Source organism: Micrasema longulum, unplaced genomic scaffold (assembly GCF_059751315.1).
Source record: "Micrasema longulum isolate JH-2025_06_02 unplaced genomic scaffold, ASM5975131v1 h1tg002628l, whole genome shotgun sequence".
Classification (NCBI taxonomy): Eukaryota; Metazoa; Arthropoda; class Insecta; order Trichoptera; family Brachycentridae; genus Micrasema; species Micrasema longulum.
In genome coordinates this window covers 18,379-39,317 of record NW_028279763.1, presented here as the reverse complement: position 1 = coordinate 39,317, position 20,939 = coordinate 18,379, and the positions used below count along the sequence as shown (strand labels likewise).

The following is a 20,939-nucleotide window of genomic DNA, read 5'->3' as shown; positions in this document are numbered from 1 at the left end:
AGGCTGAGATAAGCACTATCGACAAAATCAAGAACAGAGCTCTGCGTTGGTTTGGACATGTAGACCGAATGGACAGCGAAAGAACGGCTAAGAATATTAAAATACAAATTTTGATGGATGCAGAAATAGAAGAAAACCGAAAAAAAAATGGCGTGACCTAATGCAACAAACGCTTGAAGATGGACATGTCAAAAGTCGGAATAATCGGCGCGCGTGTTGGAGTTTAAGATAATTATTGTGATTATTTTACTTTTAAAAATGAAACAGTGAATCTAAAATAGAATTTGTAAATAGCAATTTTAATGTACGTATTATATTTTTTTAATAAAATGGTGGAGGCAGGTTGTGGCTTTTGTTCCGGAAAATGTTATTTTAGTTCCTTTGTTAATATTCGCAGAATATTCGTTTATACCTGTTGGGACCCTAAAATAACCATTTTACTGCATCGGCCCAAAACTCACCTAGCAAAAAGTGTTATCTCGGCAATTCCTATGCAAAGATAGCCAAATGCTTATAGAACCTGAATCTGACCTGTTAGGAAGGGGTTGCACACAACGCCATTTATCAGCGCTAACTAACTGCACAATCCGAGAGGAACCCGCCCTTTAACCTTCATATAGATATAAAATACTGAACTTAATCCAATCGTCGTTTTTGCTCATTTCTACCATTTGGATGGCTTACTGACTTTTTAAAACTATGTTTAATTAAAACTAACCTTTTGAGTTTTCTCCTCATTTTAAAATTACATTTGTTAACCACCAATTCTCCACTTGTTTTCCGATTAAATCTATATTATATGTACGCAATCTAGTAACTGTATTTATTAACTTATAGGTTATTTATTACACATCCTTCGAGACATAAGTCTTAATTAGTTGACACAGACACATGAGTTTATCATCACAAATATTATATAGGACCAGAAACAACAATAATAAAAATGAAACAAAAAATACGGCCATCAATATGGTTAACAGTAAACTCAATATTTTAAACTAATAAAAAAAAATAACAGTGATTAAAAATGCTTTGTTGAAAAAAGAAGTAAAAATGTTTCAGTAATTTCAAAATTTTTATTAGACTATCTCCTTTCGAAAATCAATTTTTATTTTTTTATTTTTTTATTTTTAAATTTTGATTACTCTGGCTCACGGAAAATAATCGGTCACTGGTAAAAAACCATTAATTCAAAGCAGTCAAAACTGAAACAATTTTCTTTTCATAGTTATCAAAGTGTACGAAGACCATTTATAAAAAAAGGTTCCCATTTTCTTTAAAAATATACAGCTTTATTGTTTTCCATAGTATTATACATCATTTTAAAGCTTTAAGTTTATTATATTTTCCTACATAATTGCCGTTTCTGTCTAAACACTTTTGCCGACGATGCTCCCAACTTTTGTATCCCCAAGTCATAAAATTTTGCCGCCATTCCTCTGAAAAATCGAGTTACCTCTTCCTTAGACTTCATCATCAGTATAAAGCACATTTCACCCAAGTGTTCCTTTAATTTTGCAAATAAATGGTAATCACTAGTGAGGCAAAACAGTCCAACCAAAATCTGTCAGCAGTTCTTGAGTTTGATTTGAGACATGAGGTCGAGCGTTGTCCAGTATTTATCATGAATTTTCGTGCGACCTTCACTAAATTATCTACACCATTTGCAAACATGTTAGACAGATATGCACCCTTTCCCATCAACATCGATTAACTGATGATGAATGTCAATAAGCGGAGTTTCATTCGCGTGTAAAAAAACGTATCACAGCGCAAGTTTCGCATCTGGCGGAAACAGCGATAGGAAGTTCCATCTTTGATGGTTGCCAGGCCGGCACTGAGCGGTGTAGTGTGGCGGGAGCGGCAGAGATAGAGAGTGGGGGAGTTGATGAGTCAATCAATGTTGCCAGATTTCTTCCAGCGCGCTACTATATTTATTGAAAGCATAGGGAACCTTACTTTACCAATTACCCTCGTAGTCACTCCGAAAAATGTAAATAGAAGAATTCGGTGTGTGAAAGATTTTTGAAAATTTTCTTTTTCATGTCGTTTAAGAGCCAGTTGTGCTTAAAATATTTAAAGTTTAATCAATAATTGCTGCATTTTCGTCAAAACTGTCAAAATTGGTAATGTAAAAAATAAGATCAAACAATCCATTTTGCACATTTTGATGCAAAACGCAAGAATCATTTAACTTAAAACTTTGTTGGGGCAACTGGCCTTCATTATTCTTATTTATTCAATCCATATATTTATTTTGAAACAATAGGACATGTACATAGGTACTTCATCTAAATGAATTCGAATAAAAAACAATTCACAAATTTTATACGGTTGATGCTTACGTGACTTAGTTTAATTACGGAGATTTTCCTCAAATCGATAGGATAATTTTACACTCAGATGCATCTGTTCCTTAGCTAAATTCTAAATACCTGCCAGCCACAAGACCGAGGGTAGTTATAAGAAATTACTTGAGGATAGCAATTCAATTATCCAGATAACAGAGATATAGATCACCCCCCTAGTACTGGAGGGTTGGCAGTTGGCATAAGGCCAGCCATTCTCACCCCCTAGAGATATGTGTACCCCTGCACCTTTGCACAGGGGTAGAAAAATATTAATTTCAAGAGAATATATTGATTTTAACAGATACTATAAAAATCGATATAAACTCAACTACTACTAAAGCAATTTTTTTTCTAAAAACGTTCAATTACAGGTTACCGACGAAAAAACTTTTAGTTTTCATACGAATATACACATTTTTGTCTCAGATTTTAGAAGAAAGACGCCTGCGATGGCTCGGTCATGTGAGTCGAATGGAGGATGGCCGGATACCGAAAGATATAATGTATGGAGAGTTTTGTGATGCTAAACGATCCCACGGTGGTCAGCGATTGCGATTTAAAAATGTCTGTAAACGTGACATGAAGACTTTTTGCATTGACGCTGATCATTGGGAAGATCTTGCCAGGGATAGAGAAATGTGGAGAAGAGTCGCAAAGGAGAGAAAAACGGCACACGACGACCTCTGGCTGGAAAGTCTGAGGCGTAAAAGACTGCGAGGAAGGCAGCTCCCTACTGGAGCCACCCCCCCACAACCAGGGTGTGTGAGAAATGTGGCCGACTGTGCTGGTCCCGTATACAGTCACCGAAAAAGCTGTATTTCCCAGTCTTCCAATTGAGAGTACATCACCATCGTCTTTCGAAGATGAGTGGTTGCCATATAGATATAGATGTTTGAGATAACAGTGCCCTTTGCAATATCTGATATGTGATGAAGACGACTTCTTCTTTTATTACGAGATCCAATTTCTTTTTACAATAATGACAACACTCGTAAAAAAAACGTAAATGATTAAAAGCATTTCTATTATCATATTACCTGATACAAAATTTTTAACCTGACAAATAAAGATCTGTAAAAGATTTACAAAACTTTTTTCTCTAAGTTTCCGGTATTTTAATTATTTCCCGAGCAAATGAAATGATCGTTGGTTCACTAGTTCTGCGATTTCGAGTTTCCTCCCTCCGAACCGCCCAAAGCTAGATTTACCGCCTACTTCACAAACTGCATACCGCCGCAAATAAGAAGCCCCGGCGAGCTCTCGGCGCACGCTAGGTCTATGTTTACCAGATTACATTAGAAGTTCATTTGAATACTAAGGATTGTACAAATCTGTTAATAGATTTCTCTAATTTGTGTCCGAGGTCCGAGATGCGAGTCTCGAAACGAACACAGAAAATATATTATGCAGAAATTAAATCTTAATTTTGACAGAAATTATACAGTATACAGTAGTACAGTACATATATTTTAAAATAAAGAAAATAGTAAATAAAAACAAATAAAAATAAAAAATAAAAAACTTCCCGGCATTATATATTGTACATCGGCACTTAGAAAGAGTCTGTCGGTCATTTCATCAAACTTGGCATTGTAGAGCGTCGTCTCTTTTGCACGATTCAAATTCGAATCAGAGCAGGGCTGATAAAGCTTTCATACTTACAATTGTAAGCATTATAAATAATAAATAACATTATAAATAACTGTAAGCATTTTAATAACTGATGACTTATGATATATCAAACCGTAGAATCATATTTGAATACATCGGACTGTGTCGAAAAATCTCTCCACTTTGCCCCATTTTCACCGCGCGCATGCTCGACGTCACCGCGTAATATTACCAGATCGTGAAAAATATAATCATTACACAAATGTACCATAATTATATTTTAAAAAAAACAACTTGTTTTATTGTACACGCGAAAACATTGATCGACCCAACATAGTAGAGAAGTAAAGGGTCATTTAATAAGAGTTATTTAATTAATGAACTTTGTACTTTAAAAATAAAACAAATTTTATTTTACATTATAATGATATTTTAATGTCATGTTAAATAATATTTGATGTTTTAAAGATAATGTCGGTCAAATGTCCACTACGGCGTTGTTTAATACGAGAGGTCTAATTTTCATTAGTTTTTCATTGGATAAGCAAAGTAGCGTAAAAAAAATTACTACCCTGGCAACACTAACAAAATGCCCATTTTGTTTTCTTTGACAATCTACCAGATGGAAAAATAATTATTTTTTTAAGTAATGCATTTGCTACTTACAAATGCCTTTGCCACTTACAAATGCCTTTGCTACTTACACATGCAATGTGATTCCATCCTGTATCTTGATGATCCCAGCAGCATTTCTACTCTTTAAAACGACACAACACGGCATAGTTGAATTCAAATCGGGAGTTGCGTACTGAGCGACGTCTACAGATAAACTAATGGGTCAAAACGTAAAACTTCTCGTTGAAGAGTAGTTTAGTCGCCTTCTGTTTGATGCGCGTATGCGGGTTCTGGACTATTTTGAATTATATGTATCAAACGTTAGAGAAGAAGTGATCGTTCATTTTTGTTCGATTCACAAATTAATACGGTATTTTTAGATTTACAAATTATTAGGCACAAAAAAACCTATTTAAAGGGTTTTCGTTCCTAACAATTTGTAAATCTAAAAATTCCGTATTAATTTGTAAATCGAACAAAAATAAACTATCACTTCTTCTCTAACGTTTGATATCTCATAAGTTATCAATTATAAAAATGTTTACAGTTATTCAATTATTTTATTTTTAGTTTGATAGTTTTAATTTAATTAATTTAAAGTTGTCCTAACCGTTATAAAGAACGCTCAACAACTACTGGCGGACATTACACACGTGACACGTGTATGACAAAGACGAAGCTATACATAGCCAAATAAAGCCGAAGGTCTCTTTCTAAATGCCGACGTACGATATATATTGCCAGATACTGTAAGTCCTGAAGATGCCTATTTAAAGTCGGTTCATTATTACAAGAATTTCCAAATAAAAAAACCAGCCTCGTGATACCCAACGGAGAATAGCCCATTTCACACACATCATGTTAATCTAAAAGGCACGGTAAAATTTAAGTGGATTATCATTTTTAGATTCGTTAGAATCTATTTAAATTTGATAATATTGATATTTTTCCAAAAAAAGATTTATTTTATAAAGCTCCATAGTTATTGACTTTAATAAAAATACAAAAAAACGCCCCAGATTAAACATGATTAAAAAAAAAATTAGCGTTCTTATAATTTACCCAAATACGAGTATCTCAATTTAAGTGAAAATTTTCAACGAGTTGTAAATAACTCGGAACCCCGGGCCTCTGATTTGTGAGTCCGCAGCACTAGCCACAGGACCATAACAAAAACATAAAATAATATAGTAAAACTAAGCAAAAATGATTTTTATGATATCTTAATCAAAATTATATTTAAATTTAGCAACTACTCTTAGGTAAAAATCCTGCAAATGGGAATCGACTGGAGATTATTCGGTCTCATGGTGTACTGGTTATTGCGTTTGTTATGTGCCGTGTGAGGTGTTGAGAGGTACTTTGTAATGAGTAATTGAATCGCCCTCCGGTCGTCAATAAAAGGCAGCTTAGAAGATGGTATTGTTTTATTGGGTTCACCTTTGAAGGCAACAATATGTCTGCAACTACACTTGTTGGGTTTACTGTACTTATAATTTAATAATATTCAAGTTTACATTTAATAATAAATTGTCGTAGTCACGACGTATTAAGTTAGGAATCTAATTTCAATGTGTCCTCCTGGAATCAATGTATGCCATTATAAAGCTTACATTTTCAGTAAAAAGAGGGGATTATAGTAGGTTAATTTAGGAAAGGTTCAGTTTGGAGCATCGCAAGGTGCACCTAAATAGTCAATATTTAAATAGACAATATTGTCCCTTGGGACATCCGTCCCTTGCAGGTGAGAGCATTAAGATAGGTAAGTTATCAAACACGTAAAAACTCGATATATATTGTCAAACGGGTATAGACCACGACTAATAAATAACCCTTGGCTAAAATAAAATGTCAAGCCAAAGATCAAAAATAAAATAGTTGCGATACCAAGTTATTAAGGTGTGGGAGATGGCAATTATCTAACAAGGGTTTGCGCTAGTTTTGAATATAACAAAAGGCAAAAAGGTTGGCACACAACACGTTTGCCAGGAATTAAATAGAAAAAAAAAAAAAAAAAGATAAATAATTGTTAAACAATAAATATCGATCAAGCGTATTGTATTTTATAATGCCGTGTAATTTTTTTCCGTGGTGCGAAATGGGCCAATCATGCGATATCACGCAGTGGGCTCGTGGTTTGCACGTGCACAGCGGTCCAGTCTCCGTGAATGTACGGTAGGTGAATTCTCACTCGTTCTCAAATCAAATAAATAAAAAATGAACCACCGATTTTTTTGATATTTTTATTAATTTATTTAATTATTTAACACGTTTTATACATATACAGTTTATATACATAGAAGGCAATTTCTTCCTACCTACTCAAACCGTTCAGTTTGAGAAAATTACAAGTACATTGACATATTGAATCATACAATTTTATACAAAAATTAAAAACAAAGATTAAGAAAATAAAAACACATAAAAAAATAACACCATACTATGAAGAGAGGAAAGGGGATGGGAAGGAAAAAATAAATAAATGAACAACTTAAATATTTAGATAGTGACATTTCAATCTTGACTTAAATGTGATTAAAAATTGAGCCCCTCTTACATTAGTGGGTAGATTATTCCACAATCAAGCAGCTACTACTATGAAAGAGGAGGCAAGAAAATTAGAGCGATGAAAGGGTATTAAAAAGGTTTTCTCGTTACTAGAACAAAGAGATGGTCCATGTTGTGATAGAGGTTGGAAGAACTCTCTCAGATAAACAGGCGAAGTGGAATTATTTAAAATTAATATACTTCATAATTGAAGAAGTGATAGAATGTGAATGTTTCATCGATGCCTGATACTGAGCCAGTGTAATTGCGTGCAAAATTCCGTTATGTGGTTGAATTTGCGAAGATCAAAGATATAACGTATACATTCTGCAATCGTTCCAACTTATCAAGTAATTCAGAGTTAGCATCTGGATAACATACATCTGCATAGTCAAGGAGTAGAAAAAGTAAGCTCTGGACTAATGTTGGCTTAACATTGATTAGTAATAAATTCTGTCATCTTTTAAGTAAGTGTAAACTGCTATAAAGTTTACGACTAACTTCGTTAACCTGAACGTGCCACCCAAAATGCTTATGAATGATAATACTTATGTTTTTGACTGAATCTTATTATAATCATTAATAATAGACTGCTGCGAGACATTGCATAGATTTATATACTATTGTGCATGATGCCCAGATGTTTATTTAAATAGATGTTTTTAAAATTATTTTTATTTTTAGTATTCTTTAAAAATATGAATGTCTCCATTTTCCATTATGTTGTATCCCAACTCAAAACAGGGTTCTTGGTCTCATAGAGTTAGGGATAGGTTAATATTTTTCTGTAACAGGTATCTTGGTCATCATTATCATTTTCTTTCCACGCGTAATGATGCATGGGGCACTGCATTGTGAAATTGACTATGAAACATTCTAGTTTAAAAACACATTTTTAAATAAATATTTCATGTGAACCATGCCGGGAATCGTACCCGAGACTTTTTTAATGGCAGGCAAACGTGCTGATTACTACACCACGAGGTCAATTATATATCTTGGAATGAATAATAAAATAAATAATAAATGGTAGGGATCAAAAAGTTTTATAAGAAGAAAAAGACATTTAGCAAAAAATGAGAAGTCACAAAACTCAATTATGTATAAGACACGGGGAAAAACATTTTTGAAATTTAAAATTAAGAGGTACAATGTTATTATTAAAGCATACATAAGCATATGTTTATGTTTATATAATTTTAATTCATGTTTTATTTACATTACACTGGATTATTATATATTATAGTTTTGCTGACAATTTGAAATGAATAACTTTTTGACGTATCTCTACTTAAAATTTTCTATTCAAATGCTTCTTAGTTGCAGAAATTGGAATTCAAACGACTTAGCATTAAAAACGAACAAAAAGAAAACGGCTGCAGAGATTTTTATAAAACTAATGACGCTGTAAGAGCTTCTTTCATTCGTTTTCTTTAATAGCCATTTAATGCGATTATATTCATAGCGGGAATAAGGCGAGCTTTGAGGAGCTTTTTTCGTATCCAAAGTTACAGAACGCCTTCATCAAGATATCTATAGAAGGGGTCTTCAAGCTTTTAAGTCACATTTAATTTCGGTAGCAAATGTTCTTACACAAATTATTTATAGTTAAATACATCCTGCATACCTATTTTTTTCTGATAACAATATTGATTTATTTTTTTACTTTGTTATTTTAATTCTCTTTTAACATTCACTAGAAACAAAAATTCGTTTATTAGCTAAAGTTTTTTAATAATTGTTACTTAGTTTACTTTGTGTACATTTGATGTTTCTGTTTCATAAGTTATGAAGGTACAGTATATGTTTACAAATCCTTTGTTCTTCATTAAACTTAACTTCTTTCTTCATGTGCGACTCAGTTCATATATTTTTTTTAAATAACATCAGATGGAAATTTAAACATACAATGGACTAACCCAAACAATTTTTTTTTTAAAACACAGTAAATATCAGGGGCGTGTGGTAAGGTTTTCGATTGGAGGAGTGGTCTAGGTACTAGGTGGATAAGTAAAATATGCAGCTACTTAATAATTCAAGTCTAGTGCTTTTAAATAAACTAAAAATAAATTTCATGCCGGATTTCCAGCATAAACGAGTTGTGTTTTAAATTATTATCGATTTAAGGGCTAAACTTGTTTGGTTTAATTTATATATATATATAATTAATAAAATCACAATGTATGAAAAATAAACATGAATTGATTCGCAGGAACTGTTTCCACAGAGTTCCTAAAGATCTCAATTTGCACACGCGCGGACTTGTGAATTCCCTACTAAACGACTGCCTTATTGGAATCAACCGACTAACGCAGTTTTTTTTCCAGAATTAGACGGAGCGCAGTGAGTTTTTCTTCAGTTCGTGCATTACAGCGCAGGCAAAAGGTTGTGTGTAGGTGAGCTTATCAAAATGTTTTAGAAGTTATTAATGAATGAACATCAAACACATCTCAGATCGCCACGATTAACAATAAATTATTTTTTTATTTTTTTTGTAGTTAATAAAAATACTAGTTTATTTATGGAGATTACATTATTAAAAAAAAAATGGATGATTGTTCAGAAGTTTAGGGAAGTATTGGTCCCATCCAATAAATGTAAATATTTGAAGTATTCTCTTAAACCAGCAAACGACTCTAGTAGATGCCTAAAGAGCCACATTGGACAATTAAATATCATATTTCATTGAAATATGAGGGTACTATTTGCAAACCCGGCAAAATTCAAAATCTCAAAAAAGTGAGATATTATTTGAAACTTATTCAGTATAAATTTTTTGACAAGAATTATTACATTGTCAGTTAAAAAAAAATACGGCTTTATTTGTAAGAACTTGACTTTGAAATAATCGGGTTTGTTGCAAACATGGCAACCTCTACTTGAGTATTTTAAAATTGGAGTGAATAAAATTAAATTTATTATATCACTACTGTTTCTTGACAAAACCATGCTTTTGTCATCACTACTTACGTATAAAATATTTAACGATAAGTACAAAAAATTTAAGTTTAAAAAAAAGTTTAAATTTAATTTTGTATCAGTTTTTTGTGATTTGCTCAAAATAAAGAAAGATGGATTTTGCCGGGTTTGCAAATAGTACCCTCATATATCAAAAGTTTAAGAATAAATGCAGAAATTAATTATTTGTTCCAAAGAATTTAGAAAAATTAACATCTTTAGATGTTAATTTTAATCTAAAGATGTCAATTTTTTCAACGTGACATTGATACTAATCAAAAAGGAACTTGATAAGAAAAACTATAAATTTAGTATAGTTATTCCGTTTAAAATTTGTCAATTTACATAGAAAATTTGCTTATTTCTTCGTCGTTCTCTATTATTTGTATTACATTCAACTATAACTGTACAGAATTTAATGTAAGCATCTTTAATAAATACATTTCATGTTTATTGTTATTTATAAAATTACACTTAAGCTACTTTTAAACTTGTATGTCTTATGGCATTTTAGTGTAGGGTTAGGCCGCCAATATTTTATTTATTTTTATTGTACAAAAAAGAGCAGTATAGGTTTAAACAAGTCACGTTGTCGTGATTCTCTAAAATATTTTTTTAAAGAAACAAACATTATGATAGTGTATAGTCAATATATTTATGAAAAAAAAAATGTGCGCTTATTCTTATGATTCTTATTCTTAAAGGCGGGGATTAGTGCTACGCAAGTTTTTGACATCACTGTTTCCTACAAACGTCTACTTTGATGGATCCCCTTGAAAAGTTCTTGCCATCCAAAAGAGCCTGGCTGCTGTGTGAAAGGTGAGAGTTTTAGTTTTGATAAATCTCCCCTTACAAATCTGAATCCATAAAATATCAGGCTATGTACAGTGTGACGTTGATTTGGGTACCTGGACACTAAAACATCGTTGCAAACGAGGCAGTTGATGAATAATCAAGGCTGGGAGCTGAGACAGCTCCAATAGGTTCTGAGCCCTTCTGTGGGTTGCCCAAGTGTGCTCTTCGTAACGAGCTTAGGTCATGGGCTAGGAAGCAAAGCTTAATGCTCTGGCAAAAAGTACCTGGTCTGCACCACGCGAAGGAGCTGATAAAAGGGTACTCGCGAAGGTTTGCCTTAGACCTAATAAAGCTCAGCCGAAATCAAGTGAGAGTTATCACTAAAGCCCTTACAGAATACTGCAAATTGAACAAAGGTTTTGCTAGAATGAACATTTCCGAAACTTCTAAATGTAGTTTCTGCAGTGCAGATGAAGAAACACTTATGCGCATTATATGTAAATGTGATGTTTTATATCATTATGTGTGTGCGTAAAAATATATATATATTTCCCAAAGGTAGCGACAAAAATAGTTATAACATTAGAAACAAAGATAAATGAGTATTTCTAAAATTAAAACCAGTAAAGTTCAGCACATCGTTTGTGGGCCACTGTGTACGCTTTTACAATAGAATACCCGACAATGTCCTAAATATGTCAGATAATAGATTCAAAACACACATAAAAGGCGTAATTCAGAAAACGGTTCATCATGGATTCAATGAGTACTTATAACTGACAATGTTATTTCATAATTTGTCCAAATGTCATATTGTTAACTTTATTTATTTTTTCATTTGAAATTACATTATTATACATATTCAGCAAAATATTACGGGTCTTTAGGCTATGCCCGTGTTAAGCCATAATAATTAACAACAACGAAAAATAACGTTAATTGAAATAATTAATAATTTAACATGATACGTTTGATACATTTATATAATTAAAAAATAAAAACAATCCAAATTACAAGAAATAACTTTAAATAATTTGATAATAATAATTTCATATGATATAATATTCAAAATTAAAAATAACAAATTAATTTTTAAATTATCAATCCAAAATAAAAAAAATAACATTTAAAACTTATAAAAGTAATAGAATATAAATCATACCTATAAAGTAACAAACATAAACGAGTATACACTATAATAATATCATTGAAATAAATATAACATATAATTCAAAAATTTAATTGTTATAATAATTTACAAGTGGTATATAAAGTATAAATTAAAATAATCAATAAAGCAACAAAATAATGATTTGAGCGATATACAAAATAAAATGTATGTGTTTACTTATTATTATTATTTTTTTTAATGTCTAATTATTTAAACTTCACTATCTCTTTGTGATGTTTTTATATTGACTTTCAATGAGAGTATTATGTTCCTATACCTATATTTAAAAATAATGTAACTTGTTTATGTCAATTTTACATTGTACTATGCTTTTTTGGTTACTACATGTCTTTAAAAAAAATGTGTTGTTGTTTATTTTTAAAATTATTACTATGTTTGTAATAACCCGTATTATTTTTTTTAATGCCTTGGGCGTATTGTAAAATTAAATAAAGCAATATGGTCAATGGCAAAATCACTTTGGGTGAAAATAAATTAATATTCGCTCCGCTTAAGAATTTAGTGGGACTGACTTAATATTTATCTGGTTTGCCACAGCGGGCCTGTTCCAGCTCGCGGGTCGTTGTATAGAGTCCCCTGATAAGTACATAAGATGAGTGGAGCTTTATACTGCGGCGACAGTGGTGCTTTGTAATTAAAGCTTCAGACATCGCGTCCAGTGCCGAGTAAAACAATGGCTCTGTTTGTCTTACCAATCCTTCATATTCAGACTTTGTCGGAGATGCCTTTATTTTTTTTTCAGCGCGAGACGAGCAAAACTCCCACCAAAAATTAATGCATTTTAAACAAAGAAAAAAATATAGCCTCCTTACAATTTCCGCCACAACAATTAAATAAAATACGTCTCTCGTAATTAACTATTTATTATCTTCTTAACGTATTGTCACTTATTTTGAACTTTTATTTATTAGTGTACACATTTATTTCATACTTCAAGCAAAAAAAAGATATTTACTTGATAGACTTGGTGCTAAAAGCAATATTTTTCAGCCAACCAAATAACAAATATTCAATTAAATTAAATTTATGTATTTATTTTTGTAAACATTTATATTCATTAAGAAAATATTTCAAGGAATACATGGCACGTAAAAATTAATACTAAAATTTAAATAAACAAAGATGATAAAATAAAATCCCAGCAATAATAGAAAAAAATATGCTATCCACTCTGAACTTTTTTCACTAATATGAAAGATGTCGATATCCGAAGAGATACGGTTGAGTAAAGACTTTGCTCTTCCAACTGCATTACCATCGGCAGGTTGGTTCTGCAAGCATGAAGATAAAACAGCTTGAGCTGCCTATGTCTAAAGTCGTCATTGGGAACATAAAGAAAAATACTTTCCATTACACCTATGTTGATCGTAATACCACGAATTAATAGGAAAAAATACACAAGCAAGTGTGCATTTCTTCTTTTCTCCAAACGATTGTAGCCAAGCATTCCAAGCAAGATATGTCAAATGACAAATCGGTACTTTTATAACTAATCGGTAAAAGCAAAGGAGGTAAACTGAATATACTCGAATAATCGGAAATTAATAAATGTCTAATATTTTTAAATAATAAATGAACAAACCAACCTAATATCTTCCCACTATTGAAAAAATTTAAATAGACTGTTATTCTTCACGTTGCCTCTTCATGTACACGCTTGCATGATGCGTAATTAATAGATGAATCATTTTACAATTGCATTTGTATATTTTGTTTAGAAATTCTTAAAAATATAAATATTGTTTAATAAAACATTTGTGTTTTTATAAATTTCTTCATTATATTTCAATAATATATTAAAATTAAAAAAGAACACAAACTTTTTAAAATATAATTGATTTTCTTGCCACAAAAATTATCTCAATATATAAAACTTTATTAATTATCTCACAATACATACATGTATGTCAATAAAAACTTTGTTATAAATTTTCAGAAATTCAAATTTAAATACCTAAATTCCCCATTATCAATTAATCACTCAGCCTTGCCCTTAACTATTGGTTTTTCCCTCAATTATGGTTAATGTACATGCTATAGTTCCTAGGATTATTTTTATTTTTTACTTAAGTTCCTTGAATTATATAACTATATAAAGACATTTTATCCATCTAATCTTTACATTCGTTTAAAAATGCCCTAACAAGGCTTAACAATTTTTGTCACGAAATTTTTGTACTTATTTTTGTAAAGATAAAATAAAGTGTTCAGTAGACTCAAATCAGTGTTTGATTTTTATATTATGAGTTGTAAATAACTCACTATTAGAACACGGAAATCAAGTTGGAGTAAAGTGGGGTTCGAACCTCGGACCTCTGATCCGTGAGTCCGCAACACTACCCGATTTCGTTAATATTTTAAACATAGGCAGAATAGTAAATGGAAACCGTGTAACGGCCACTTAAACCCGCCAATGACAGGTATTCAACCGTGTAAATTATCTAGAATTCAATATTCTCTTGCCAAAAATGTTTTCCCTTTTTAGTTAAAATGAATTATTATAAATTGTGATTCTTTAGTTATCGGGTAAATGTAATCTTATGCCTAAATAAGAAAAATTTTAAACGGGAGCAAAGTTTACTGTACTTGTCAATCATATATAGATACTGCCAGTAAGAATCAATTTATAGAAGACATTGATAAACATTGATAGACATTGTCTGCATTGTAAGTACATATTTGAATGTGGGTATTTATAAAACGGTTGAAAACAAAACAAAAACCTTTTCAAGCCTATACGGGTGGTTTAGAATTGAAGTGACTCACCTGCTTTGCACGGGTCCAAGTCCAGATCTCCGGAATACTTCTGAGGAAACTTCGTATTCTGCAACTCCTCAATAGTGAACTTCGTCGTCCTGGCGAATCTCTGACGAACTGGTTCTTTGACTATCGGCACCTCGTCTCCGTCGATCTCAGTTCTCACAGCATCACAAGAAACACCAATCACGAACAAACAACTAATTGCAAACACTACACACACCATTTTGAAATGCGTCCAATTTCTAACCATCAACATTTTGTTACTATGGAGCGACATTTCTTGAGAAATTATGCTTACACTTTGTCACATATAATTTACCTATCAGGACACATGTCACCAGTCCGAACGTCTTTGTGAAACTGAAATCAAAATACAAGAATGGTTATTATAGAAGAGATAAGACGCATGGTTCAGGGCACTTCATTTTGGGGTCACACTTAAAATGTCGATTAGGTCTGAGTAAATATTTTTGAAAGTCAATAAAGTTCTGATATAATACGAATGATATCTAAAACTACTCAAAATCCGAACTTAATAAAAAAAACAATCTTTTGTGCACTTCATATAATCGCAAAGCTATTTTTGTATCTAAGGCAGAAAATAGCAATGCTTATAATTTATGAACTTTTGTTATCATTACATACTGCTTTAATTATTAATTTATACAAATGTATCGATAAAACAACACTTATTCGTTTTGATCAATAAAGCAGAGGAGGCTAGAAGGATCAATTAACATTTTTTTTTTTAAATTTGTTGTTATTGTAATAAATATTTTTATTTAACATTTAGACTGCCTTTTACTTACAACTTCTTTGGAATATCTTGTACCCAACAGAACAAGATTCCATACTACGTTTAATTTGCCAGTACCTAGGACTAACTCAAGGAAAAACGACTTTTTCTTTAGAGCATGTCATTATTATAATACTGTTCTAATTGAAATACGGTCACGCAGACATTTTTCATCTCTCCCATATAAAATAAAGAAGGTTCCTTACAGACAGTACACTTGTTTAGTTATAAGATGTCAGTAATTATGAATGAATGTTCATTAACACATTTTGTACCTTTTACATTATTTAAAAAATTGTTTTCCTTTCTTATTCTTTATATTTATTTTATTTCGATTTACTTTAATTTTATTACAAAATGTACATTTATATTTTTATTATATTTGTAACTTCTATGTGCTTAACATTTCTCAATATTGAAGTTGCTTTTATTTTGATGCCTATAATGTACTTAATCAATAGCTTATATCACCGTGGAAAGTTTATATTGACTGTTTTTACCATTTTCGTTTATGAATTTTCTTATATTCTACATATATGCATTATATGTATGGCCCGGCCCGTCTTTGTCGTATTGTTAACTCAAGACAAGTTCTGGACTTTTTTGGTTTAAGCTTACAACGATTTAAACGAGCACTAAATAAATAGTCCAGATCTTGTCTTGATGTTCCTTATGTTTTTCAATGCTTCTTTTCTTTTTTTAAATGTTTTAAACTATTCTTTTATTGTAATATTTAAACCCAATAAATAGTATACATGGACAATGTCCGCTAATAAATAAATAAATGTAAAACTGTTATTTTTTTCCCAAATAAAAATTAAAAAGTAAATAAATGCTCGTGATCAGCTAAACTCGGACCGTGCAGACCATACGACTTATAATTGCGTAGTTTAAGTGATCACTTTACACACCGTGTTGCATTGATAATTTTTCTATTTTTTCGTGATTTCCACATCACCACAGTTCTGAGAGATCAAGCTGTAGATATATTTTAGTGAAAGAAAGCGTGCTTTTACATTGCTCCAAATATTCTTACCGGGGACATCTTTTGAATTTTTGCTGAAGTTTTTTATAACAAAATTTTTTATCTATGCGATTGACAATTCTTTCTTTTTAAATTATAATTTAATCATATTTTAAATTTTAATTTAATTACAATTCGATTCCAAATTATTATTACGTGCCATAATAACGTAATTTTTTTCCAGTATCAGATTATGTTGAGTATTTTATTACGCAGTTTTATGGATATCAATATGGGTATGAAAAAACGCCAAAAGTTGCTTACACAGAATTTCCACATCATTTTGTTCAGATATTATGTTTGACGTTCCAGAATTTTGCATAAACTAACTCAAGCCAACCTATTGGAAATAAATAAAATTATATCGCTGCGTATGCAAATATGATTTTATACAATTCGTTTTAGCTAGATAAATACAGATATTGGATAAAAAATGTACTTATTGCGGTATTAAAAAAGCAATAAAAAGTCATTTTATACATCGTAGATTTTATTAGGATATTTGTCTAGCAGTAGGAAATAGGGGTGATTTTTAAAGCTTTTTTACAAAATTCTTATATGGAAATATTCGGTTAAAATAGGGCTTAAATTCAAGTTTTGTAGCTATATCTAAAACGAATAAATATTTTTTTCAACAATGTTTGAGTGTGTCCAAATGCTTGCAGACTGGCTGGATTTTCTCCCTAAGGAGTTATTCATATTTAAATTTATTTCAACAGAGAAGGAAAACATTTTTGAGAAGGGAATATGGAAGCCTATGCATTTACAGGGCTTATGACCTGTGATTGGCTGGTTTAAGTGGCCACTTTACATACTGTATAACAGTTTACCATTCTGTCCATGTTTGAACATCAACATTTCCTCGACTCTTCCATCTGTTGACTTTTGTGAAGTAAAAGAGCTGAAACCTTTATCACGTGGGTGAAATTCATCCGGCTGAACCAAATCACTTAATAGGCATCGCCTGAAAACAATTTTCTAATTTTCATATTTTTCTTTTACCGGGTAGTAATTCAACAATGTTTGAGTGTGTCCAAATGCTTGCAGACTGGCTGGATTTTTTTCCCTGTTCTGTTGCAACAAATTTAGATTTTAATATATTAATGTATATAAATATGTTTAATTTACTAAATGGCTGAAATGATGTAACATCGCAACTGGAACAAGTGGCATTTAATGTTCCGATCCACAAGTTGTGAACTAATAATGTGCTATTTCTTGATCAGCACAGTACAAACTATTGCTTGCATGCACCAATGTTCCGATAGTGCCGCATTATAAACTCGAGACAATATCTGGACTTGTTCAGCGTAAGTCTTTCTGGATTTATACAATCACTAAGATAGATCAGATCTTGTCTTGAGGAAGTATTTATTATAATTTTTTTGTTCTAGCTTTCATTATTTGTATTTTCTTTTAATTATACTTGTATATGTTTTATTTTTTAATTTGTAAAATGGACTTAATAAGTCTGTTAATAGGTAAATTAATTCCCAGGAAGGAAATCCAACCTGTCTACACAATTTTGACGTACTCAAAACATTGTTGAATAAATCATCAGCAAAGTTATATTAATAAATCAAAGGGCACTTGAGTTTACATATTTTGTGTTGTTAATGGCATTTGCCATAAATTGCTAAATTAAATGCTAGTACTTGTATTTATCAACAATTTACTTAATAAATATAACAATCCAATTTACAAAATACAATACACCTAGAGAACGTTAAAAATCGCTTTATTAAGGTATTTTTTTTGCATTTGTAATTTAAACATCTATTGAAATTTTATCAACTACCTTTGGTTTAAAATCTTAATAAGATTAGTTGCTATACCTGTTATTTTTTCTTTTTTTCTGCTGCATTGACATGTTTTTATACTTTTAAACTACTTTTAATTTCTTATATTGTATATGTATATAAAATCAATATATTGCTGCTCTTACTATAATGTGTCAATAATTTTGAAGATGTTTTTTAAATTGACTTAAATTTATTGTCTTTTATTTCATTTACAGATTATCCTCATTATTTCTTTGAAATACATAAAATATGTTTACGTATATGTATGTTTTTCCTTTTTGAAAATGTTCGTTTTTAAAAAAAATATTTTTTTTATATATCTGAGCATGTTTTTCATTCTTTATTTTAATTCTTACCTTTTCATTACTTTTACATTTTTTTTTTTTCATTTTTATTATTATTTTTATTTGTCAATACTAATTACAAACTCTTAAATAACTTTTTTTCCTTCAATTTTAATTTTTAAACAACTTCCATTTATGTTTTTTTCCTTCTGTTTTTTGTACTTTCATTGATAACCTTACATAATTTAACTATTTTATAATATAGAAAATTCACTGGTCCATTAGAGTTAAGTCTAAAGTATAAAACTATGTAACCGTACTGTATGTTTCCTGAATAAAAATAAATAAAAAAGAGTAAAAAACAAACATATTTTTTTTTAACAAAACACTGCTACAATTTTGATGTCCATAAAATGCAAATGAATAACTTAATTTATTACTCGCACATTCAAGTAAAATCAAGTTTCATTCATTTGTTTTTGATTTTGTAATTATCTGCCTCACCAAAAAATATATGTTTCGAGGTGGGAATCTAACTTTTTTATCAACTATATTACCAATCAGCAATTTTCCTAACTTTAAGGTGTTAAAGCCTTTCGAACCGCGTTTTGGAGATGATACCACTATCAAAAGAAAAAAAAACTGTTTGGAGAATTGGTTCGAACGCATGCAAAAGTGTATTCAACTAAATGATGGGGTAGTACATATGCCAATAAACCCTTTTAATATAGTACAAAGATTAATTATTTAACTAATTTAAAAGAAACCCTCAACATTTAATCCGGAAATTCTAAATAAATTATTTAAAGTTCATACATTCGATACTATTTATAAAATAAATTCCCTTATACAAATTTATAAAGAAGAAAATATATAATAATTTGAGATGAATAAATCACTCAGTTATCAAAATAATATTAAAATCCCTAAATTTTACATTAGTCACCGTAAAAATATATTTGTCTTCAAAGATGTCAAAAATTACAATAATCTCTTCAATAAATCAAAAACTATTAAAACTAATATATCAGTAGTCAAATTCAAGGTAATTTAAAGAAATTACGAAAACATGAATGGAAGGACGCAAAGGAGTTGGCAGCCAATATATGCATTTCATTGTATTTATTTTATTAAATTATTTTTAGTTACAGTGAGAACATTACAAAGTATCCAATTAATGCTCAACACATTACAAAATATATTTATCAGGTTTATTAAATAGAAAAGAGAAAAAAATGTACATTGTCATGTATACATATTACAATTTGAAAATTGCACTCCTAAAAGAAATCCCACTGTCATGAAATATATCGACATCCGATACGATTGAATAACACAATTTCTCTACCTACCGGCATAACCATTGGCAGGTTGGTTCTGCTGAAGATAATTATCAGGGACAAATAGACCGAATTCATTCAGAATATCAGAATTATGTATGCGACCACCAACGAGTTGAAAAAAGTGAACACCCAAATGAATATTCCTTCTCCCCAACAATGATTGGTAGCCCAGCATTCCTAGTAAGAAGTCAGTCGGGAAAAGCCACGGGTAAAATCCATACTCCCTGAGATACAGATAACGCAGAATTTTCTCTGTACCCTCTCTATCATTAAGAAATATATGGTTTCATTTGGCGACCAAATGATGGAACTAAATTCCAAGCGACTTCTTACCAAGGAATTATACAATGTTATCAGAACCTGAATATTTTTTAAAATCTTGGCATTTTAAAAAGCATGATATTATGATTAAATTAATCTTAATGTCCTCTTTCGCGTGACAAGAAATAAGTATTTATTCCATCTGCCAGTTTGTAGCACTAACTATGCACAACACTCTTTCCTCTATCGTTCTTGCTCTAACTATAATGTTTTTTTTCGACTATTGATATATTTTTCATACCTTTTAATTGATATAAAAATAAATTAAGACTAATTATTTATGGCTGCGATGCGATCCCACTTACTATTAAATGATGCACACTCCTGAACACTTACTCCCACACTAATACACATAAACACACATCTACACTTACTCTCATACAAATACACATAAACACATCCTTTTGTTGTAACACAATTTAATAATATGTATGATTTTTATTTAGAAACTTTGCTGGTTTGTCTTTTAATTTTTTTTTTAAATGTTATTGTATCATTATCGACTGTTTGTTTTTTTAAATGAATAAATAAATAAGTGGA

The 20,939-nt window shown here is 30.7% G+C and overlaps 1 long non-coding RNA gene across 1 annotated transcript; it reads right to left on the bottom strand.

Annotated features, from left to right (window-relative positions):
- Positions 1-13,176: 13,176 nt before the first annotated feature.
- Positions 13,177-15,186, bottom strand: LOC148271834 (uncharacterized). Its single transcript, XR_015825010.1, has 2 exons — positions 14,836-15,186; positions 13,177-13,340 (listed from the first exon to the last, which is right to left on the bottom strand). It is a non-coding gene; the product is annotated as an uncharacterized LOC148271834 (long non-coding RNA).
- Positions 15,187-20,939: the final 5,753 nt, after the last annotated feature.